At 41.3% G+C, this 26,072-nt stretch overlaps 1 protein-coding gene across 3 annotated transcripts in view; it reads right to left on the bottom strand.

Moving 5' to 3' along the window:
- GRIPAP1 (GRIP1 associated protein 1) overlaps window positions 1–26,072 on the bottom strand; it is a 2,851,684-nt gene that overhangs the window by 2,426,838 nt on the left and 398,774 nt on the right. The gene's annotated exons all lie outside the window — the stretch shown is intronic.

Here is a 26,072-nt window from a genome sequence, read left to right as displayed (position 1 = left end):
CTCAGCCCTAACCCTGCACCATACCTTAGAAAAATCCTTTCCATAACACTGTCACTATAAACAAGAACATACACTAGCACCCATACACAACATTAAACACATGCTATACTTAGCCCTTACTCTAACCATAACCCACAAATACTAATGTTATCCCTTTATGTAACCCTGGCAGTAACTACACCTACACACACACACAGCTACACACACACACACAGCTACACACACACACACACACACACACACACACACACACACACACACACACACACACACACACACACACACACACAGCTACACAAACACAGCTACACACACACACACACCCCTGCATGGTGGAAATGTTTTGTGCGTCCAAAGGCATTGACAATAAATTCCATACTTAAATTAACAAACAATACTGCATGGCTTTCAACATTCCCTGCATTCAACAGCACACATTTTCATCCACTCCAAGCAATTACAGAATTTGATGAACTACACTTTCAACAAACTGACTTAAATGCATACGTTCAGTACAGTCCTAGACTTTCATCCATAGGCAGATACTTTTGAGAAAAAAATGAAAATCTAATAAACATCCAGGTGAAGATGTCCAAAACTAATACAGTCCTGAATACCATGCACTAGTGTAGCTGACAAAAACTTTCACAGATAAGGGTTGTATAGAAATTCTAGTTGGCATTTTTCTGAATAAAAGTGACAATATATCAAAGAAAAACACAGATGTATTGCAGCAGGTGTGTTTTACATTTGCTATTTATATTATTGCTGTACTATAATATACCAAATGTCTTTCTTTACAGCTTGCAAAACTGTAAAATCCCACTAACATCTTACATACAAAATGCATACATACAGTACACAAAATCATAATGTGGGGCATGAAATCACATCAAGGAAACACCTTAATTTTCCTACAATAACACAAAAAAGCTACAAATCAATATCTGTGGTTAAGCATCATTTAGAGTACATTTTACAGGTACAACCATAACAAAACAGTAAACAATCTGGTTTGAAAATTACATTTTAGCAATCACTGAATGTGATGGCGTTCACTCAATTTTACTACAAAGAATGAAAACTGATTTCTGCTTTCACATGTCTAAGTTAACAGCTTGTCTAGAAACAATTACTACTGCATGTTGAACTTATAAACAGTATATATATAAAAACTTGTGTAAGTCAAGAAATTCACAAGCCCTAATAGTTCCAGTAATATAGCTTCCAACATAGAGGTCACAAAAATACTTACAGAATCCAACAAGACAGTACACAAACAACCTTCTCCTCCTACTACCCAACACTACAACCTGTGAGAGATGCACTTATCTAGCCAAATTGGAGGTAAAGCTCTCTCCAACCAAGACTGAACTTGACAGTCATGAGGAGAAGGTAAACATTTGCACCACACCACACTCATCACATAGTCTCACTAAATCTACACCACCAAAATCCACACATAGTAACACAAAAACATTTGCGGAGGCTCACAACAATCTATCTAAGCAAGAGAGACCTCCAAAGCAGAAACGCAAGTAACTTCCATTCCCCCAACACAACCCAAATGACACATAGCCCACAAACTCAGTGTGCCACTCAACCACAGCCAATAAGGCAAAACAACATACCCGTAAGAGACATGGAAGAGCTCTCCGATCTTGTAGCCCAGGCAGGTATGACCCTAGCCCTGAGTAGCATTCTGCCATCGCCCAGAATTATACTGCAGTACAAGGACAAAATGATTGACTTCAACAATTGGCTAAGCTTCTGGTGTCACTCTAAGGGGATCCAGTATCTGTCTGCTTGGGTTGACATGGTCGACAGACCACGATGCTTTGCCACAGATGGCCTGCACTTGTCACCCCTGGGATTCCGGATACTGGCTAAGGCTCTTGCTGCTCCTATAGTGCATTTTTTATGCAAGATTCAAATAACAAATTCACCACCGTAAAAGGAACAGGCAAGCAAAAAAGTACAGTTTTGTACCTACCATAAATGTAGATGTCCGAATAGGAATGCATCTGCAGTCCTTACAAATGGGTTGTCCTGTCGTCAGGCAGCCCTTCGGTCGGCCGGATTCCAAAGTCTGGGTCTGGCCTCGGCTGGTGTCGCACTTCACCCAACGTCATAGCTGCAGCTCTTCGGGTATAAAGGCATCGCGGCAAGAAAGACTGGGGAAAATGGCGTCGGCTGATGCCTTTATACCCGAAGAGCTGCAGCTATGACGTCGGGTGAAGTGCAACACCAGCCGAGGCCAGACCCAGACTCTGGAATCCGTCCGACCGAAGGGCTGCCTGACGACAGGACAACCCATTTGTAAGGACTGCAGATGCATCCTTGAAGGACATCTGAGGGTAATGCTACTCAATGCTAGAAGTCTAAATCTCAAAATGCACTCACTCGAGGCACTCCTTAAAATGGAGAACATCGATATCTGTGCAGTGACCGAGACCTGGTTCAAGGCTCCAGAGAGCACCCCTGCACTACCAGGCTATAACTCATACCACACTTTTCGGCCATGTAACCTGGACCGAAACACCAAAGGCGGAGGTGTGTCTATATTCATTAAAGATATCCACACCTCTAGGCTAGTTGCTCAGCATAATGCTTCCGAGATTATCCAAGTGCAACTAACTCTGGGCAAAACAGCAATCCAAATTGTAGCTTGCTACAGATCCCCCACCATGCCCCAGGATTCTCACTCCTCTTTTCTTGATGTACTGGAAAATATTAGGGTTCAACCAAACACCATAATAATGGGAACTTCAACTACACACCATTAACTGGGAAAACTACTCGTGTACAAACTCCTTAGCTCAATGCTTTCTGGAATTCATAAACTCCAATGCCCTGGATCAACTTATCCACACCCCCACCAGGGGCAACAATATCCTAGACCTAGTCATTACCAACATGAGTGACCAGTGTTCCACACCTGAAGTCAACTCCTCGTTGGTCTGATCTGACCATAAGCTAATCACACCCTTGATATCCACATCCTGCCCCACCCCCATTAAAGAAACCACAGTAAAAAATTTCTCCAAAGCCAACTTCATGCTTCATAAGACAGAAGTGGTGAACTTCATGGAACCCATGCAGATGGACAATACAGTTACAACTGCTGAATCCTGCACAAATACACTCTATAAGCACTTACACGAGCGCATGGATCATGCTATCCCAAACAGAACCTAGATGCTAGCCTTCAAAAAAAGGAAGCCAATCTGGTGGCCCCCTGCCATAAACAAACTGTACAACACAAGGAAGAAACTGTTGCAAGAGAGAGTAAAATCCCATGCGTGGAGGAGCTCCCTGGGTCAGCCTCAGTAAGAAGTTGAGATCCCTTATAAGATCCTCCAAAGCTAGCTACGAAAACAAAACCGCCACTAATTCTAAGGACAACCATAAAGCATTCTATAGCTATGTCAGGAATCTCGATGGCAACACCCAGATCTGCTCTGAGTTACAGCACAAAGGCACGAAAATTACAGAATCAACTGATATTGCCAACATCCTGGCAGATAGGTTCAGTGCTAACTTTACCCCCCCACCCCCTAAAGGGCCCATATCTATACAGGAAGAATGCAGAGTCCCTGTAATCACAACTACGCAGGTAAAAGCTGCACTCTCTAAAGCCAAAAACACAGCATCCATGGGAATGGACAACATCCCAGGCTGCATTTTACACGAACTTCAGAACGAACTGGCTCCCCACTTAAGCACCATGTTTAATAATAGCCTCACATCAGGCTTTGTGCCCACTGAATGGTGCACAGCAACAGTTATCCCACTCCATAAAGGAGGAGCCACCACTGATCCCGGGAACTATCGATCTATTAGCCTGAAAAGCCTGGTCTGCAAGTCCATGGAACGTATCATCATGGAACTCATAAACAAAGACATTGGTAACCTCCAAACTCTGGATCCCACCCAGTTCGGGTTTGTGAAAGGCAGATCATGCCTCCTGAACTTGATCGACTTCTTTGAGGCAGTCACCAAAGCCGTAGATGAGGGTAAGGTGGTTCACACAGCCTATCTTGACCTCGCCAAGACTTTCAATACCATACCCCAATATGTAGTTATAGCTAAACACACTAAACTAGGTATAAATCCCTATGTCACAAGATGGGTTGCCAACTGGCTCACTGACAGAACCCACACTGTAAAAGTTGCAGACTCCAAATCTGACCTCAAAGCAGTGACAAGTGGAGTACCACAGGGTTCCATCCTGGGACCTCTCCTGTTTGGTATCTACTTCTCTGAAGTACAGGCTAACACAGAAGGCCTCTGGCTTACGAAGTTCGCAAATGACTGCAAACTAGGAGCCATAGTTAAGTCCCCAAATGATGTGGACATCCTACACAAGGACCTCGCTGAGACAGATGCCTGGTGTCAGAGCCATGGCCTCAAGCTCAATGCCAAAAAGTGCAGTGTCATCCCCTTTGGTAAAAACTCTGCACCCATGAACTACCACATAGGCAGCAATCTACTTAACACCGAATGTGTGATAAGAGACCTTGGGACCCAGGTGGACAGTAGTCTCTCCTTTGACAGTCACATCGTCACAGTAGTCAGGAAGTCCTTCTACGTGGCACACCTCATCATAAAAGGGTTCTCATCCAGGAAAAAAAGAGGTCATTGTTCCCCTCTACTAGACACTCATTAGACCCATTACAGAGTACAATGCCCCTTTTGGAATGTACCTCACAAGACATCTGCAGCAGCTGGAAAGGCCACAGAAGTACCTCACAAAGAGGATTACTGGCCTCAAACAAATACCCTACACTGACCGCCTCAAAAAACTCCAGCTTTACTCCGTAGCATATCGCCTACTCCGAGGTGATCTCTGCCTAATATATAAAACTAAGTCAAACCCAGAGCTGTTGGACATGCTACACCTAAAGAAATCCCAATCCCTCCAAGCTACACGCTCTAGGGACCTAAACCTTGTCACCACAATAATCAGGACATGCTGGAGGGATAGATTCCTGTCCCAGAGACTTCCCATACTCTGGAACAGGCTACCCGTCTATGTCAAGCAAAGTTCTTCATTAGCACTCTTCAAGAAAAATCTTGATGAGTGGATGGGAAATAGGAAATACACCCCGGAGATCACTTCTGTGTCTCTGCTCGACAGTGGCACAGGAAAATAACTTTCTTGGGTGACATAAGCCAGGGAACCTTGTTGGCTAGGCTTACGTAGGCCCTTGGGCCAATAGCCTAGTACCTACCTATGAACCTATGAAATTGATCTTAATGTTTTCGTTAAAAAAAGAAAATTCAAATTAGTGTTTCATCTTCAACTAATTTTGTCCCTATTGTATTATTAACCGATTGGAAACGGAGGCATAATCTGCACTTTTTCACTGTAATAAAACACTGGGTTTAATTTTACAGCATCTTTGTCAGATTCTTTACGTCATGAAATGCCAGAAGTGACAGATTTCAAAATATACAGTCAGCATTTATTAGGTTGAACAGATCACTCTGATCACTTCCATTCTCTGTTACTCAGACACCTGCTTCACAAACTATAAAGAAATCACAAGCATAAAGGACATAAACTAACCTTCACAACAGATCTGTGAACCAGAGATGGCAACCAAACTCTAGAAATGGCTTTAGAATGATGCACATAACAGTACCCCACACAGTAATCATTTCATAAGTTTGACAAACATAACTTTTTCATATGATAAAGAGGAACACATTTCATATCTACTGTAAGTTTTTCACAGCAGTTCCATCACAGGGATGGGGTATTCCTCCTAAGCATCGCAGTGTATTAGTCATATACAAAAAGTTATACAGCTTTTCTTCAATCATGATCTGGAACTCACTACACTTCACTCCACAGATAAGTGAAATATACACTTACAACACATAAGAAATATAGGTACTTACATGTTATTGGAACCACAATTTTTGACGTGCTGGACTTTCTTGTCTTTTACTCAAACAATAACAAGGGTATGTAATCAGGAAGGGTAGACTGTGAAAAACTCTTCTGGGATGTTGGTGGTGGCTTTGTAAAATAAGTAAGGGTTCAAATTTAAGGATTTGTGGCTAGCGTGCTTGAAAGACGTCAAGCATTGAATTCAGCGAGCGATCACAGTGACTGCATGTATATATGTACGTTGGCCTGAAAGGTGTGTGGGTAGTCATAGTGTACACTGTTAAGACAGACACACACTCACACTTCCAACAGATCAGCTGCTTTCGAGCACGCTAGCCACAAATCCTAACATATGCAAACCCTTACTCGTTTTACAAACCCACCACCAAGATCGTGTTTTAACAGTCTACCCTTCCCGATTACTTTGTAAGGAGTTTAGACAAGGTACTGCTTTGCTTTTCTTTCCTGATGCTTTCTGTTCTCAGGGTGCAAAGGCTGAGAAAAAGGAACATGGAACACGTTTTAAGTGGAATGGGGGACTTGCATAACTGACATCTTGAGATGCTGGCAGTAAATGGGGAAACCTATTTTTCAAATCTTATTGTTTCAGCCGTTGAAGTGAGAACCCTTCCTAAAAACAAGAACACATTAAAGACAACATGTCTGTGAGGTTTTGTCATACTTCATTAGTCCCAGTTGACACATGGAGAAGCAACCAGCATTGGTGCAAAAATGTGGTTGCGATAACATGCAAGTACCAATGCATGTCAAAAAAGTATGCAAGTCTAACAGTTTTCTAAATTTAAAATCCATGGCATGCTTCCACATTAGTCACTGAAAAGCTTAAGTGTCTACAGCAGTATGAGACCTGCTTCTTCTTTTTGGCTTTTCCAGCCACAGCGGATCACCTGTCTACTCATGATTGGCAGTGGAGTTTTTACAATGTCGAGTTGTCAGTCCGACGCCCAACCTTCCACGGAAGGCACACGCACTCACGCCTAGGGCCAATTTAGAATGTGCAATCCACCTACAGCATGTCTTTGGGATTTGGGAGGAAACCAAAGTACCCGGAGGAAACACACGAGATAACAGGGGGGACTTGCAGACTCCACACAGAAGGCACCCCAGCCGAAGATCAAACCGGAGAACCTCTTGCTGTGAGGCAACAATGCTAACTACTGCACCACCGTGGCCACCCTATAGCAGTAAGAGAGCTAGGAAGTGTAAATTCCCTTTTTTATGTAGTTAACTGTAAGATATTAATGTGATATCATACAGTGTGTGTGTGTGGGGGGGGGGGCACACATCACTCTTGGATATAAGCTGCAGCTCCCAAGTTCATTTCCCCAACATACAACTGCCTATAATTAAAATCAGTAGTAAATGTTACCCCCTCGGTACCAGCACTGTGTATAGATTGACACCATGCATGTACATGAGCCTACTGCAGTTAATACATTTCAAGAGTTAAAATACTGGCCAAGAACATTTGGAGGCTTCCCACTACTAATTTGTACATGCATGTATGTATGTGCAGGACCATCGTCTTCACACAGGTCTGAACAGTACTGCTGCTACTAACTGACGGAGCATCATGGTCATGGCTGTACCTTAGGTAAAATTCAGAGTTAAGCATGTCATTTAAATATGGAGTGGGGTCCCCATTCATTTGTGTTTCTAGCTGCAGAACCATTTGCAAGGATCTACAAGAGGACTGGTATTTGCAGAAGGAAGAGCAGATCAAAACAACACTGGAAAGTCAACCAGAGTATTGTCTCTGCACATCGCTTCATTTTGGACTATTTTTTTCTTGCAGAAGTGCGTGCTTTGCAGAAGAAAGAAAAACATGGTGGTAGTGCTTGTAGAAAGACAAAGACTGTTCCTGGGATTCAATAACACCTGCACTAAGTGTACACTGTTCTGAGTAAACAGACAACACAGGCATAACTCACATCTTCTTCCTCCTAAACTTTTGTTTTCCTACCAATATTCTTGCAGCTTTAAATATTGACAGGGATTCATAAAGGTTACCACAAAGTGGCATATTCTTTTTGAGTGACTAGAAAGCACAAACAAATGTGATGTTCTTGAATACATAAGTGTACACTCGGTGTAGGTTTTATTGAATCTGACCCTGTGAGTAATCATCCTATCCATTCATTCTCCCCTTCCCAGAATGGAGTATAATTCTGCTTATCTGATGTTGTTCGTGCTGTATCCATGAACATTTGAGAAACAAAAGCACAAATTCCATTAAGCATAAAGTACAGTTGTGTACACTTACCATAAATGTAGATGTTCGAGTGTATTCACTGTTGCAGTCATCACATTTGGTTTATCTGCTTGCAGTAGCCCACAGTCGGCCTGATTAACAAAGTTTTGGGTCCTGCATTGGTTGCTGTCCCTTCTTCCATGATGTCAGGTCGTCAGGGGTATAAAACATGCAGCCGACGCCAATGCATCAGTTTTTCTTGCCCCAGATGTCAGGTATCCCCCTAATAGGAAACAATTAACTCTACAAATATACAAAGTTATACCTCCAACAAAAAAGCAAATACACCAAAAAGCTTTTGAGCATAGTAAAGGAGAGTAGAAGTGTAGCCAAAAGAAGAAAGGGGGCTGGAGGGAGGGTAACCAGGACTGCAACAGTGAATACACTCGAACATCTATATCTATGGTAAGTGCACACAACTGTACTATGTTCTTTGTGTTTCACTGTTGCAGTCATCACATTTGGGTAGATTCCCAAAGCTAAGGATGGGAGGAGGAATTTAGATAGCATTAGGACCAGCTATAAGGCCCTGTAAGATTGCAGTGGCAAAGACAGCTCTGGATTTAGAGAAAATTGGCAGATGGTAATGCTTGGTGAAAGTATGTACAGAACTCCAGGTAGCAGCTTCTAGGATGTCCCTTTTAGTGATGCCTCTGAGAAAGGCTGCATAGTTAGATGCAGCCCTGGTTGAGTGGGGTCTGATCCCCTGTGCGATAGGTTTTGCATGGTGCTTGTAGCAGAAATGAATGCAATGGCCTATCCATTTGGAAATGGCTTGCTTTGAAATAGCCTTCCCCACTGCCCCTGCAGCAAATGCTACCAGCAGTTGGTCAGATTTCCTTTGAGGTTTGGTCCTGTACAAGTAGAATCTAAGTTGTTTGTGCATGTCTAAGGAGTGCAGTACCCGTTCCCCTTTGTTCTGTGAATTAGTAAAGAAGGTTGGCAAATGAATGGACTGATTAAGGGCCACACTGGATACCACCTTGGGCATGAAGGAGGGATTGGTCCTGAGGGATACCCTGTCCGCATGAAAGATGATGAAAGACTCCACTGCCATGAAGGCCTGTAATTCAAATACCCTTCTTGCTGAAGTGATTGCTAAAAGGAAAGCTGTTTTCCAAGAGAGGAATTTTAAATCCGCATGGCAGCTGGTTCGAAAGGAGGAAGGGTGAGCTTTTCCAATACAAAGTTAAGGTCCCAGAATGGAGTTGGGGCTCTCCTGGGTAATCATAGATTTTTGGCCTCTCTGAGGAACTGCTTAAGCAGCGGATGAGAGAAGAGGGGAGGTTCTGTGTTATAATGAGCTGAAATGGCAGAGGTGTGAATTTTGATGGAGGTGAAAGACAGGCCCCTGTGAAGCATCTCAGTTAAGTATTGTAAAATCTGAGGTAAATTGGGCACTGCTGTGCTCATCCCTTGAGATTGGTTACAGGCACAGAATCTTTTCCATTTTTCAGCATAAGATTTTCTAGTAGTAGGCCTCCTTGCCTCTAAAATGATATCCATCACTGGTTTACTGAGGGATGGTAAAGGAGAGATTAGGTAATTAGCCAGACTGCTAGGTTCACTGTATGAAGCTGAGGGTGCAGAATCTGGTTCTCCTGCTGAGACAATAGCGTAAGAGTCTGAGGCAGGTGCCATGGGGCCAACAGTGACACACTGCGCAAGAGGGGGTACACCAGTGTTGGCATGGCCAGTCTGGTGCAATCAAAATTGTCCTTGGTTTGTCTTGTTTGATCTTTAGTAGTACTTTGGAGAGCAGAGGAAGAGGAGGAAAAGCATAAATTGATTGTTTTTTTCCAGCTGAAGGACAGAGCATCCACTTGAGCATCCACTTTCCAAGCTTGTTTGTAGGGAGTCCTTGTGCAAAATTTGTCCAATTGATAGTTCTGGGAGGGGGGAGGGAGGCAAATGGGTCTATATCTGGGCTCCCCCATTTGTTTGTCAACATGTTGAAACTCCTTGGTTCCAGTTTCCACTCGTGTGGATCTATGAGGTTTCTGCTTAGTTCGTCTGCCAGTGTATTTAGTTTTCCTGGCAGGAATTAAGCTTGTAGATGCACTTGGTAACTCAGGGCTGTGTTCCACACTGCCATGGCTAGTCTGCAGAGGGGGTAAGAATGGGTACCCCCCTGCTTGCTTATGTACCACACAACAGTGGTGTTGTCCGTCTTTACCATTGATTGTTCTGGAAGAATGCAGTCCTTGAAGGCTGTCAGAGCATTCTGTACAGCTAACATTTCTTTTTGACTGATATGCAAGTGCATTTGACTTGGGTTCCATTTGCCTTGAATGTACTTCCCTGCCAGGTAAGCCCCCCCCCCCATGCATAATCTGATGCATCTGTTAGGGTTTGGGCAGCAGGGGGTGGTGTGAATGGTAGTCCCTTGTTTTGGTGGCAGGCCTCTGCCTACCAAAGAAACTCTAGACGTAGGCAAGGTATGATAGGAATCATTGCTGCTAAATCCTGAGAATGTTGACACCATAGGCTTTTTAGATACCATTGTAGTTTTCTCATATGCAGTCTTGCATATGGAATTAAAATAGAATTAGAAGAATGCATGAGGCCATGAACCCCAAGGCTTGCAGTATTTGCCTTGCAGATAAGTAGGGTTTTTGTGGCCACTTGTTTGAAGTAGGTTGTCAAATAAATTTGTTTCTCTGGTGCGAGGAAAACCATCTGGGAAGTTGTATTCTAGCTTGCTCCCAGGAATATGATTTGATAGGGTACCAGGTGTGATTTATTTTCATTTATAGTGTACCCCAGACAAGTTAACACCCTTTGTACAAAGGCCAGATGATTCAAAAATATGTCCTGGCTTTCTGCCTGAATTAAACAATCGTTCAGGTATGGGTATGTTTGCATATTTCTTTGCCTGCAAAAGGAAATAACTGGGGCTAGGCACTTTGTGAATATTCTGGTCACAGTAGATAAGCCAAAGGGCAGTGCAGAGAACTGGTAGTGATTGTAGCCAACTTTGAAGTGTAGGTATCTTCTGCGAGATTCCCCGATTGGGATGTGCAGGTATGCTTCCTTTAAAATCAAGTGTTACCATCCAGGCATCCTTTCCTAGCATAAGAAGCAACTGGTGAAGAGTCAGCATCTTGAATTTTGGAATCAACAAAAAGGTGTTTAGAGTAGACAGGTCCAGAATAGGACGCCATTAATTGTCTTTTCTGGGTACCAGGAAAAAAGTCTTGAGTAGAAACCTTGTCCTATTTCTCTTCTGGTACAGTTTGAATAGCCTGTCGCCCCTGGGATTCAGGTTACTGGCTAAGGCTCTCGCCACCCCTATAGTGCCTTTTTTAGGCAAAGTTCAAAGGACAAAACCACCACCATAACAGGTACAAGCATGCAAAATCTGAAGGTAATGCTATTCAGTGCTAGAAGTCGAAACCTCAAAATGCACTCTCTCGAAGCACTCCTAAAAATGGAGAACATCGATATCTGTGCAGTAACTGAGACCTGGTTCAAGGCTCCAGAGAGCACCCCTGCAATACCAGGCTACAACTCTTACCACACTTTTCGGCCACCAAACCAGGATCGAAACACTAAAGGTGGAGGAGTGTCCATATTCACCAAGGATATTCACACCACCAGGTTAGTTGCCCAACACAATGCGTCTGAAATTCTCCAGGTGCAACTAACACTAAGTAAGACTGCAATCCAAATTGCAGCTTGCTACAGATCCCCACCATGGCCAAAGATTCTCACTACACCTTTCTAAACATACTGGAAAATATTAATATACAACCAAACACCCTAATACTGGGTGATTTCAACTGCCCTGCCATTAACTGGGAAAACTACTCATGTACCAACACTTCTGCCCAACGGTTCTTGGAATTCATAAATTCCAATGCCCTGGATCAACTAATGCATAGTCCCAACAGGAGCTCCAATATCCTAGACCTGGTCATTACCAACATGGGAAATCAATGCTCCACAGCTATGGTCACCCACTCGTTGGTCAGGTCAGACCATAAGCTAATCACCCTTGACATCGACATCCCACCCACACCCCCCAGTAAGGAAACCTCCATAAAAAACTTCTCCAAAGCCAACTTCATGCTATTCAAGTCAGTAGTTACAAACTTCATGACACTCATGCAGACAGGAACTGAAAATTCGACTGCTGAGTCCTATACTAAGGCACTGTACGAGCACATCCACTCATGCATGAATCTTGACATCCCACATAGAGCCAAGATGCTCTCATCTAAAAAAAGGAAGCCAATCTGGTGGTCCCCTGCCATAAACAAACTTTACAACAAAAGGAAGAAACTGTTGCAGAAAAGAGGAAAATCCCAGGATGCAAAAAACTCCCTTACCAGCCTCAGTAAGAAGCTGAGATCCCTCATAAAATCCTCCAAAGCTAGTTACGAAAAAAAAATTGCCAAAGATTCCAAAGACAACCACAAGGCATTCTATAACTATGTCAATAATCTAAATGGCAATGCTCAGATCTGCTGTGAGCTACAACAGAATGGCATTAAATACACTGAACCCAAGGAAATTGCCAATATCCTGGCAGATCGATTCAGTGCCAAATTCACCCCCCTCTCACCCCCTAAATGGCCCATCTCAATACCGGAAGATTACCAAATTCCGGTAATAACGGCCACACAGGTAAAAAACGCACTCTCCAAAGCTAAGAATACAGAATCCATGGGACCAGATGACATCCCGGTCTGTGTACTACATGAACTACAAAATGAACTGGCACCTTACCTAAGTGTCATGTTTAATCATACCCTCACCTCAGGCTTCATGCCCACTGAGTGGCGCACAGCTACAGTTATCCCACTCCACAAGGGGGGATCCACCTTGGATCCCGGGAACTACCGCCCCATCAGTCTGACGAGGCTGATCTGCAAGGCCATGGAACATATTATCATGAAACTTATAAACAAAGACATTGCCAACCTTAAAACACTGGACTCCACCCAGTTTGGGTTCATGAAGGGCCAATATTGTCTCCTGAACCTGACTGACTTCTTCGAATCAGTCTCCAGAGCCGTGGACAAGGGTAAGACAGTCCACACAGCCTATCTGACCCTCGCCAAGGCCTTTGACACCATCCCCCACTCTGGAATCAGATAAACTTACTAAGCTGGACATTAATTCCTATGTCACTCGATGGGTTGCCAACTGGCTTACTGACAGAGCCCACACTGTAAAAGTAGCAGACTCCAAATCCAGCTCCAGACAAGTGTTCAGTCCTGGGACCTCTCTTGTTTGGCATCTACTTCTCTGAAGTACAGGCCAACACTAAGGGATTCTGGCTAACAAAATTCACAGAGGACTGCAAACTAGAAGCCATTATTGAATCCCCAAATGATGTTGATACTCTACAAAAAGGCCTTACAGAAACAGATGCTTGGTGTCAGAGCCATGGGCTCAAGCTCAAAGCCAAGAAATGTATAGTTATCCCCCTTTGGGGAAAAAACATGCACCCATGAATTACCACATAGGTGGCAGTACACTAAACACCGAAAGTGTGATAAGTGTGATAAGAGACTCAGGGACACAGATGGACAGTGGACTCACCTTCAATAACCACATCGCCACAACAGTCAGGAAATCCTTTTATGTGGCACACCTCATCACTTAGGGCTTTTCATCCAGAAAAAAGGAGGTCATTGTCCCATTGTACTCATCCCTTATTAGACCCATTATAGAATACAACGCCCCATTTGGTATGTACCTCTCAAGACATCTGCAACAACTGGAAACGCCGCAGAAATACCTCACTAAAAGAATCACAGGCCTAAAGATGATGCCCTATGCTGACCGCCTTAAAAAACTCCAGCTATACTCTGTCGCATATCGTCTACTCCGAGGCGATCTCTGCTTAACATACAAGGCCATGTCAAACCCAGAGGTGTTGAACATGCTACACTTAAAGAAATCCCAATCCCTCAGAGCCACACGCTCCTGGGATCTAAACCTTTTCATCACAATAAACAAAACATGCTGGAGGGATAGGTTCCTGACCCAGAGACTCCCCAGACTCTGAAATAGACTGCCCATCCATGTCAAGCAGAGCGCCTCTTTGGCCCTCTTCAAAAGGAACCTTGATGATTGGATGGGAGAAAGGAAATTCACCCAGGGGATCACGTCAATCGCCTGCTAGACAGGACCCAGGGAAGTAAATAGTGTGGGAAGAAATAGCCAGGGAATTGTTATGGCTAGGCTTGTACAGGCCCTAGGACCGATAGCCTAGCACCAACCTATGAACCTAAAAAAGAGAGTATTTGCTTTTGAGCCTCTGCCCACTGATTTGGGGGTAGGTCTGGACAACCTTTTGGCACTGGTAATGTGTGGAAGTGAAATCTGTATCCTTGGGACACTACATTTAAAACCCATTTGTCCTGGGTAATTAGTTCCCAGTTTTTGGCCTGCAGACCAATCCTTCCCCCTAAAGGAGCATTCAGTTGAGAAGTGCTTGGAAGTTTTAAAATCAAGTCATTGAGACAGTTTTCCATAGGGGGAAGTCTTACTACTCCAAGATTTGAAAGCGGAAGGCCCCTACTGCTTAGTCTTGTGCGTACCCTGGGACTGAAACCTGGGGTTTCTGCTGTGTCTGGGTTTGGATTGAGAAGGCCTGGAAGGAAACGGAAAGGATCAATTCTTATAGGGCCAATGCCTACTAAATCTTGGAGGCTGAACTTGTAAGAAATCTGTAACAGTTTGCATAGATTTAGCTTTATCTTCCATCTTTATAAGAACTTCCTCAGCTTCGTTGCCAAACAGGCAGTCCTGATTTAAGGGTGCATCCCAACAGTTTAGCTTTAACATGATCAGGCAAAGATTGCTCCTTAAGCCAAGCATGCCTTCTGAGTACAGACCCAGTGACAGCAGCTCTGCAAGAGGCCTCTAAAGAATCAAACCCACATTGCAAAGTATGTTTTCCAACCTGTTCAGCAGAATGCATTCAATCCTGTAATTCCTTATTTTCAGCACAGTCAGGAATCAACATCAGTTTATGTTTAAGCAATCCAATAATATTTCGTTGATACTTTAACATATGAAACTGACAGTTTAAGGCCCTAATGGCCAAGGTTGTAGAAGTGTAAACCTTCTTACTCCATCTATCCAGCGCCCTGGAGTCTCTATCAGAAGGGGTAGGGTTTTTGGCAGTAGAAGCCTTAATGCCCTTAGGTCCCTGTGAAATGGACTCTGGATCCGCAATAGGATTTTTAAAAAGGAACTTGTGAGAATCAGGAACCCTGTAATATGTCAGGTTTTCTGGGAGCAGGAGGCAAAGAATCAGGGGCCAAACCAGATTCCAAAAAGGCATCATCAACAATGTCTAGTACAGGAGGTATAGCTAAAGGCTTATGCTGAGGCAAGAATAAGAAATCCCCAAGCCTCTTTTTCAAATCAGAAAAATCCTGGCTTTCCCAGTGGGAATGCTCCCTTAGAGTGTGCAAGGTTTCAACAAAAGAAAAATCCTCTGGAGGGGAAGCAGAGGGAATAGAGTCCTCTGCATCAGAATCCTCATAAGTAGATAAAGGTAAATCCAGACCATCAGAAGAATCAGAAAAATCAGAATCCTGGTCAGAAGATTCATAAACAATTTCAGTCCTAGGTCTCTTAGAAGAGGGTGGTTGGCTTCCCCTGATTAAAGTTATAAGATCTTCAACCATTCTTATCATTTGTTTTTTAGGAATAGAGGCCTGAGCATGCGGCCTGGGAGTCTGTTTAATAGGCATAGTTCGAGGTTTAGGCCTTAAAGAAGAAGGAGGCGTTGGTTTAATATGAAAGTCCGTAGGCCTGAATACACCCTCAGAAGCCGGTGCCTGCAAAGCGGCTCCGGACCCATCCAAGGTACAGACATCCACAGGTTCCACAGTTGAAGCATCTCGTGACATACCGGACTTTGAATAGTTCTCAGTAGAGGCCTGCGAATCAGATGCAGCGGGTATCAGGATGTGCGAAAGCACCTCACTGAGTAGCGGCGTACTGGCTTAGGAGAAGCGTCGTCAGCAGTTTTGGACCAAGGCGGCCTGTCTCTGGCTTTATCTTTGCGTATTTTTGGAATTCCGGTAGACGGATGGCTTACCGATGATATTTCTGGACAACTGAACCGAAATACTTAAGAGGCAAAAATATACCGACGACGGATAGTGCGTTGATTAAATAAGGCACAAAACTGACAGCAAGGTATGTCGTGGTCAGGGCCTAGGCAAGGAATACAGTACGAATGAAAATCTTTGTGAGGTATTTGCTTTCCACAAGAAATGCAATTATTAACTTTTACTGACATCGGTAAGGAACAAGAAAAAGTTTTCCCAATGGGGTACTTAGCTTTTAGTTGAAGACTTCGGTTCTGAAACTCGAAAACGTAAATTTCAGGAGTGGGCTGACCGGCACTTATGAACTGCTTCTGCTTCAGACACCGCATGGCAAGAAAGACTGATGTAATGGCGTCGGCTGCATGCTTTATACCCCTGACGACCTGACGTCATGGAAGAAGGGACAGCAACCGATGCAGGACCCAAGACTTTGTTTATCAGGCCAACTGAGGGCTACTGCAAGCAGAAAACCCAAATGTGATGACTGCAACAGTGAAACACGAAGAACATCTAAGTAAACTATTTGACTAAGATTTTCGCCATTTGTGCTGATGTATTTTTTAAAGGCTTTTTATTTACTTGGGTTTTTAGCATGGTAACAAGAAATTTGTGTGTTAACTGTATGCTTTAGTATCAGTTTCTTTTCTTTCTCTTCATCTCAATCTCTAATTTACACAAGTGAATTTCTTTGAATTCTGTAATATATATAATGCACCAGTGGCGGCTGGTGACTTCAAATCACAGGGGGGCTGCAGGAGACAGCTGAATGGGTGGGGTCAAGGGGGGGTGTGGTCAACCAGAAAGGGGAGGAGCTATGCACAAAACCACAAAAAACTAACTTTAATTAAATACGCTGCCCTGGGTGGCAAACCATCATTATGAAAGTCCAATCAAGACAAAAATAAGTGTAGAAGAATAAAAATATTTCAATGCATCGGCTGCATGACAGCTTACTTAATATCTAGATGGAAACAAAAGGTTGTGAGGCATGAAAAAATAAATTACTTTTTAAATACATTACTGGAATGCCAGTCAAAATCAAGTATAAGAAAAACCAGAAGCACTCAACTCAAACCACTTCTCCTTGCACTGCAGTCCTAATTATAATATATTCAGCTTTATTAAAGTACCAAGTAACATGCTGAAAGTAGAAATCTATGTGATGCCCCACTTGTAAAAATGTTTCTTATCCAAAAAGACCTGCTGCCTGACAACTTGTTTCATGGGGAAAACATGATAAAAGTAAAAATGAAAAGCAAACAAGAAACAAGCTCAAGATACATTGCTTAAAGGATTACTGTACAGGTTATGGACCACACATGATTGGCATTCTGTTTAGTTTACGGGTAAAGTCTGTAGAGATGACTGGAAGTCTCCAACAAGTGTAATGAGCTTTTAAAATAATGGAATCCTGTCCTTTAATACCCAAGGCTTATACATTATCTAGTCAAGTATTCTCTGCATGGCAACAACAGAAAGGCTTTCAATGTTGGCAATTCTTTAACAGTATGCTTATTAAAGCTTACTTGCATCTTACGATCTCAGACAAGCTTACCTTATGGTCATTAAAGCATTGCTACTTAAAACACAGAGCAACAGGCACTTTGAGTAATAAGCATAAATCAACAGTACAAAAATATGACAGAAACCAGACCATTCTGCAAAATCAAGGACAGATGAAAAGCCACTGTAGTACTTATGCAGTGTGTCCTCCCCATCCAAGGTAGATACAACTACTCCTTGCCTTGCTTGGACACATCCAGAGTCACTACATGGGGAGTGGGGTGCAACAAGCATGTCACAATTTGAAATCTCTCTGGCTGACTGTGATGGCCCTGACACATTTGTCATACCTCTCAACCTCAAGAGCAAGAAATCTGGACAAAGCCATACACAGAAGTGGGACAAAGGCCCAACAATAAGGACAATTTTTAAATATTGCTCTAATAAACTTAGAAAGATAATAGAATAGGTCTTGCATTAGTATAAATTTTCTGAAGGGTATAAAATCTGAAACTCAAATGTCTGTCATTTTCTAACTTCAGTCTTTAGTGATGTCACTAATTTGCCAAAAAACACAATTTTATGAAAAATGGACAAAATGTGATGCAAAAATATAAAATAGACACACAATACAGCTGCTACCTGTCAAAGAAGGGACACTTTAATATTAGTACTGCTACCTTGAGCAGCTGACAAAATATAAAATAATCTACATGCATTTCAAGTAATCTATAACTTTGATTATTACAGTTATTTCTTAATTGTAAACCCTCCATGTTTTCTTCCAAAATTGCTATTTTGCGGAGGGATTATAAGGGGGAAGAGCAACATTTTGAGCCAAAAATTGGGGACAGCTGAGAGGTTGGCTATGCCTAATTCTATAAAGCAATTTATTTGCATGTACCTCTCAACCTGTTAATGCAGTAAATCTGAACAAGGCCAAATATATTGGGGCACATATAAACAGTACTAAAATTGCTCTTGTATAAATTGAGACAGTTGATAGAACAGCTCTTACTTTAACATGCATTTTTCTGAAGGTTATGAAGTCTGAAACTTGACTTCTGGCAAATCATTTAGGAATTAAAACTACAAATTTTATGAACAACAAACCAAAAATAAGAAGCAAAAATCTATTCATTCTTTGAAAATCTGGACAGTTGGGAGGTATAGTTCAGCTGGGCCTGTCTGAGTTTGCTGCCCTTCCCCCCTGACAAAATAATGGTTGAATGGAGCCTCTGCAGCCATTCCAATGAACCATTATACTTGGCTATTTCACTCCATTTACCATAAACACTAATGTGCATACTGCTTTACTTCTATGAGGAGTTGGACTTCATTTGAAAGTTTTATTTTGTATTTTACAGCACAAACACTAAGTCATCTGTTAAACAAAGCAATGCAGTCTCACAATGAAAACTTAGCATTAAAACTTCTCTGCCCTTGAAACTCACATTCATTGAAACAGCATTGAAACCCACATTCAAAGAAAATACATTTTGCCAGTGGCAGATAAAGATTAATTTTGGGCTGTTTTGAATCATAGGCTCCTTGCATATGAAACATACATGTGCTCTTTGATACACCTTCCTCATTGTACTAAAATTATATTCCTTGTACAATACAGTACACTTGTTACAGGGTGTTTTAAATTTGTTTTGAGCATTTTTCCAGTAAGCAATGAAACCAAACCATATGCACCCATAATGGCAAAACTGCCCAGTTGAGAACATTTATCATAAAAAAGTCTACTCAGACTTCCACAGTCCACCATTATTAGTAAATATACACAATTCTACAGTCCACCATTATTAGTAAATATGCACAATTCCACAGTCCACCATTATCAGTAAATATGCACAATTCTACAGTCCACCTTTATCAGTAAATATGCACAATTCTACAGTCCATTATCAGTAAATATGCACAATCTCTGAAGTCAGTCATCTAAATAATTCCACATTAAAGAAATCTGTAACTAATGAAGCAGTTGCTGCTAGCAATCACCTTTATATTTCATGGTTTCATCGAAAAATAAAGTGTCTGTTGCCCCTCAGGAATAAATTGCCTATATTACATTAAAGAAATGATAAGCTAGTAATAATATTGCAAGAGGAAATGGATGGCAAACTGATAACGAACTCATAGTTAGTATCTTCACCAAGGAGAACATTCTCAGTACGGCAGCATCTACCCCTTGTGGGAGTAGAACCCACAACCTTCTGCATCAAAAGCAAATACACAGCCTGTTGTGCTATAGTATTAACTTGGCAAAGCACTAAACTTCTATTCCCCTGCAGCTCTCAGTTCCTTGTAAAATCTACTCAATACTCAACTGCATCTCAACTTCGCAGCTCAAGAAAACTGGAAAAAGCCAAAATGTATTGGGGGGGGGTCAAAAGCCCCAAAACAGGAACACATTAAACATTGCTTGTATAATCTTGGAAAGTTGCTAGAATAAAATGTTGTGTTGCCACCATATATTTTACTGCCAAGGTCCCTGAGCAAAAAACAGTCAGAGTAACATACCACTACACCACATCAGCTGCTTTGTAAAAGAGAGGAAGACTGAAACTTAAATGGCTATCATTTAGTGAATTCAGTTCTCACCATAGCTGTCAACCTCTTAGTACAAAACACCTGGACAAACCCAGTAATGAGGGAATACAGCCCTCAAACATATTCAGTGAATTCAGTTCTTGCCATAGCTGTCAACCTTAGCACAAAACCTGGACGAAGCCAATAATGGGGAATACAGTCCCAAAAATAGGGACAAATTTAAAATATTCATCTTATAAACTTCGAAAATTGCTAAAAAAAAAAAAAAGGTTGTGCTACTATGTATTCTGAAGAACATGAAGTTGGAAATTCAAATGCCGGTCAATTTTACTGCGGACAGAACAAAAACAATTTTCAGCAGAGACGCAGGGATTAAAACTGCAGACACATCTTTGTAAAATGGCAGGGCACCAGAGCAAATCCACACAAACACAGGCAGGAGATGCACACTCCACACAGGAGCCACCCCAACCAAGAATCAAACCAGAAAACATATAGCTGTGAGGCAACAATACTACCACCGCACCATCAATTATGCAAGGAATTAAACATTCAGAAACCTGAAGTCTGAAATTCAAATGCCTGTCAATTTTACTGCGGACAGAACAAAAACAATTTTCAGCAGAGACGCAGGGATTAATACTGCAGACACGTCTTTGTAAAATGGCAGGGCACCAGAGCAAATCCACACAAATACAGGGAGGAGATGCAGACAGAAGCCACCCCAACCAAGAATCAAACCAGAAAACCTATAGCTGTGAGGCAACAATACTATCACTGCACCATCAATTATGCAAGGAATTAAACATTCAGAAACCTGAAGTCTGAAATTCAAATGCCTGAATTAAACATTCAGAAACCTGAAGTCTGAAATTCAAATGCCTGTCAATTTTACTGCGGACAGAACAAAACCAATTTTCAGCAGGGATTAAAACTGCAGACACGTCTTTGTAAAATGGCAGGGCACCAGAGCAAATCCACACAAACACATGGAGGAGATGCAGACTCCACACAGAAGCCACCCCAACCAAGAATCAAACCAGAAAACCTATAGCTGTGAGGCAACAATACTACCACTGCACCATCAAATATGCAAGGAATTAAACATTCAGAAACCCTTAAGTCTGAAATTCAAATGCCTGTCAATTTTATTTAACATTTTTTAATCAGGACAGTCTGACTTGAAACAAATAAACAATTTTCAGCAGAGGCCCAGGAAGAAATAATGCAGACATGTCTTTGTAACATGGGAGGACACAAAAGCAAACCCACACAAACACAGGGAGAAGATACAGACCCCACAAAGAAGGAACCCCAGCCAAGAATCAAACCCAAGAACCTGCAACTGTGAGGCAACAATGCCACTACTACACCATCAAATATCAAGCATTGCAACATTTACAAACCACAGATATTATGAGGAACAGATCAGATCGAATATGAGGCAAAAATCTGAAATTTTTTTACAAATGGTGGTGGGTAGGGAACTCATGTCTTTAACACCTACATACAGGGTACAGGGTTCAAGCCTGAGGTATTCCCTACCACACCACCATAAGCACCTGGGGCATTTTCACACACACACACACACACTCCAGTAAAGCATAAGCACCATACACAAACTCACTCCAGTAAAGCATAAGCACCATACACAAATAAAGGTAAAAAGCACCATACACACACAACTAAACATTGTAAATTAAAGGTAAAAAGCACCATACACTTACCTGAATATATCCAGCTAATGTACATCCTTCCCGCGCAATACTGCAAGACCCGCGAGATCCCAAGGAAAGCCCAACGAGATCCTAATGCTCCTTCCCGAGTCCTGCTGCTGCTCTTGCAGTCCGGACGCAGACGTCTCCTTGTGTCCCCCTATGGGGACTGCCGGACTGCCTTGAGCATGCGCATAGACCGACAGTAGTCAGGACTACTGCTCATGTGCGAAGTCCGCGAATTTTCAAAAAATAATTTTTTTTTTATTTTTCTTTCTATTTTTTATTTTGAGGGGGCTGCAGTCCGGCAGCCCGATGCCACGAGCCACCCCTGTAATGCACTAATAATTTCTAGTTACTTTACTGAAGCACACTGTGATCCATGAAAAGGGTCTGTTACAATTTAATTTGTTAACAGTGTTTAGAACCTGGAATGTGTAATCAATTGATTTTAATCATTGATTAATTAAAATGCATATCCCAGGATGTTTAAGACGCAACATCAAATAATTTGCCTGCAGACACCAATCATATAACTTCAAAATTTATAGTGTGCTGTTGTGTCCATTTAAGTTAAAGAAAACTGTATATTAATATTATTTTACATGAATGCTGTTCTTGCATATTTGAGCAATATTCTTTCGGACGAACAGCATGCATTGCTATAAAGCTAGGCCTTATCTTTGTGCATGTTGCAGAGGTTTTATTTTCTCCTCAAAAAACTCACAGGTTGCACTGTTTATACAATCAGTCTGTTTGGTGCACTTAGGTTTGTCGTGTTTATTTTTGTACGGAGGCCTTTTTTTTTAATTTATTTAAGGTTATTATGTGGTGCTGCGGTAGCGTTGTCGCCTCACAGTAAGACGCTGTCCAGTTCGATTCTCAGCTAGAGTGTCTTCTGCGTGGAGACATGCGTGAATGGGCGTACCTTCATTGAAGGTTGTGCTTCAGGGCTGGTAACTCGGCATGTAAAAATCAACTACCAATCATTAGCAGACCGGAGTTCCACTGTGGTGACCCCCTAACCAGGAAAAGCCGAAAGACGCAACAACAACAACATGTCTGTCTCAGACATTTCAATCACATCTTTGACACAAGGATATGCACAAATGGTAAACATACAGCTTTTAGAAGCCAGTCAACCAATGGGTGAATAAAAGGATACAAAAGCAGAAATGGCAATAAGAATTGTTTTAAGACCCACTGAGGAAAGGGATGAAGAGACAAGTCGCACTATTTTTTCACAGCAAATTGCTACATTTTCATATGTTTCTTTGTTAGATATGCATATGCCCAAGTCTGGAACATTTTTGTAAACCATATTTTTTTCAAAAGTCTGTATGGTTAATTTTAGCTGCAGAGGAAAAAAAGTGTTGGCCTTGAAAATTATGCAGTTTTACTAAATTTTATTTTTTGGTTCTCTTAGGAAAGTTACAAGTTTCAGTTCCAAGCACATAACCAAGAAAAACATCTTGTTTGCACATAGCATTTATTTGATGCTCCAAAACACAAATAAGTCCTACAAGAAGGGTACAGTGAGAAAGCAGTTTACCCATACCTTAATGAATTATCTACTGGTCTGGTTTTTTCCAATAAATGGCATAAATGTATTGCATATATGTATAACTGTAATAACATTTTTTCCAAAAAATGCTCTCTATTCACTATACTACACTCTGCTTTTCTATTAAATGGCATGAATGTATCACATACATATATCTGTGTACATGTCATGGAATTTTTCGATAAAATGCTCTTTTTGCACCAGAGTAGTGGCAACCTGTTCCCCACTAAACTGCTTGTGACTAATTCCCTAACTTGTTTTCAAGAAAATAGTTATGTTTTACATTACTGTCAAGCTATACCAACAGTAGTCTTAAGAAAATTACTGGAACTTCAAGTCAAGTTTTACCACCATTGATGTGCAGTGATCATGGGGTTATCAAGGTTAATTTGTTGCTAGATAACTCTGCCAAACTGAAATCTAAACCAATGCACAGAAGGTTAATTACAGATTATATGGAAGCAAAACAGTCACTATGTAAAACTAACTGGAGTGAGGTGTTCAGTGCAAAAACTGCTGATGGAATGTGGAAAGTTTTGAAAGAGAAATAAGAGTGCACAAAATCCAAAAAATGTTTAACATCAGGATCTAGGCATACAACATAAGGGGGATATATTTCTATAAGAAAAATATATCCGATTAAGGTGAGAGACAAAAAATATAAGAAATGAAAAACAGGTCGAACTACAACTTTGAAAACTGAAATAAACAAGCTGGACAAACAGATTAAACATAGCATAAGACAAGATCAAGAAATATTTGAAGAAAATTGATATAAAGATATTGAGCATAATAGGAAACATTTTTAAGATGTGGAAAGAGTAAAGACACAAATTGATAAACTATGTACAGATTCTAAAATTTCTTCTCACTCTCAAAAAATTACAGACATATTTACAAAATCTTATGCAAAACAGTTTGGCTCCGCAAAAGGGTGATAAATTGTCCCAGTGACATCCAGGTAACCCCAGATACTGGAACAAATTAGATTATATTGAAAAAGAACTGTGCAAACTGGATCCAAACAAAGCACAGGGAGGAGATGGAATGGGTAACAATGACCAGAGAATACTCCAGCAAGAACTTACGGTACCATTATAGTTATTATTTACTAGGTCATATAAATATGGGGAGAGTCCTCAAGATTGAAAACATGCACTTATTAAACCTGTCTTCAGGGAAAGCGGAGTAGAACAAATCCAGAGACATACAGACCCTTAAGTCTACTTTCATGTTGTGGAAAAATAATGGAGTAGGTAATATTGGATAAGTTATTGTCAGAACTGGACTGGTTGGGACTTGAAACAATATATCAGCATGCATATGTTGAAAACAGATCATCACATGTAACATTGTTCTATAACAATATAACAACAGCTATGAAGGAAAAATTGTGCTGTGATATAATTTATATAGATTTAACTTCAGCATTTGACAGGATCATATACAAAACACTGATCAATAAATTAGTACAACTAGGTATTGCTCTACTCTTCATAAGATGGATAACTGTATGGCTTACAAATAGGTCGAGGTAAGTATCATACAGCAACTGGATAGGTGAAATCCTTGGTTACAGTCAGGGTGTCCCACAGGGCTCTGTCCTAGGCTCTTACTTGTTTAGACTGTATCTTTCAGACCTAAAAATTTTATCTGAGGTGTTCTACATTCTATATGCAGACGACCATGGATAACTGTATGGCTTACAAATAGGTCGAGGCAAGTATCATACAGCAACTGGACAGCTGAAATCCTTGGTTACAGTCAGGGTGTCCCACAGGGCTCTGTCCTAGGCTCTTACTTGTTTAGATTGTATCTTTCAGACCTAAATATTTAATCTGAGGTGTTCTACATTCTATATGCAGACGACCTGGAATTGGGTAAACGGATTACATGTGTTACAGATAAGGCACGTCTGCAAAATAACTTGACTAAATTGACCATTTGGGCACAGGAGAATAACATGCTGATAAATACATCAAAAACTAAGCATATCAGATTTGAGAGGCATAAATTGAAAGGTGAATATTTAATACAGCACACAGTGATTGAAATGTAGACTCATTTAAGGACCTGGGCATATGGGTAGATGCAACTATGAGTTTTTCTAATCATGTCAACCAATTGGTTAATGATAATTATAGACCTATAGGGTGTATAAAAAGATTTATAAAGTCTAGGAAATCAAAAATGATGAAGTCATAGTTTATTAGTTACATTAGACCCAAACTTGAGTATGGAATAATATGGAAACCCTACAAGAAAACAAGCATGAGTAAACTGGAAAGAGTACATCGGAAATATACCAAGGGCATCCATGGATGTGAAACTTTAAGTTATTATGAAAGCCTAAAATATCTGAAGCCTAAAATTTCAATTTTGGAGCATAATCATGATACTCCATGCACTACAAATCACTTAAATTGCTCAAAAAAGTGTGAAAAGGATAAAAGACACCCGAATGAGAGCACTGAATACA

Source organism: Protopterus annectens, chromosome 8.part0 (assembly GCF_019279795.1).
Source record: "Protopterus annectens isolate FY-2018-M chromosome 8.part0, PAN1.0, whole genome shotgun sequence".
Taxonomy (NCBI): Eukaryota; Metazoa; Chordata; order Ceratodontiformes; family Protopteridae; genus Protopterus; species Protopterus annectens.
Note: the sequence above shows the minus strand (reverse complement) of the source record. Positions and strands in the feature narration are given on the sequence as shown.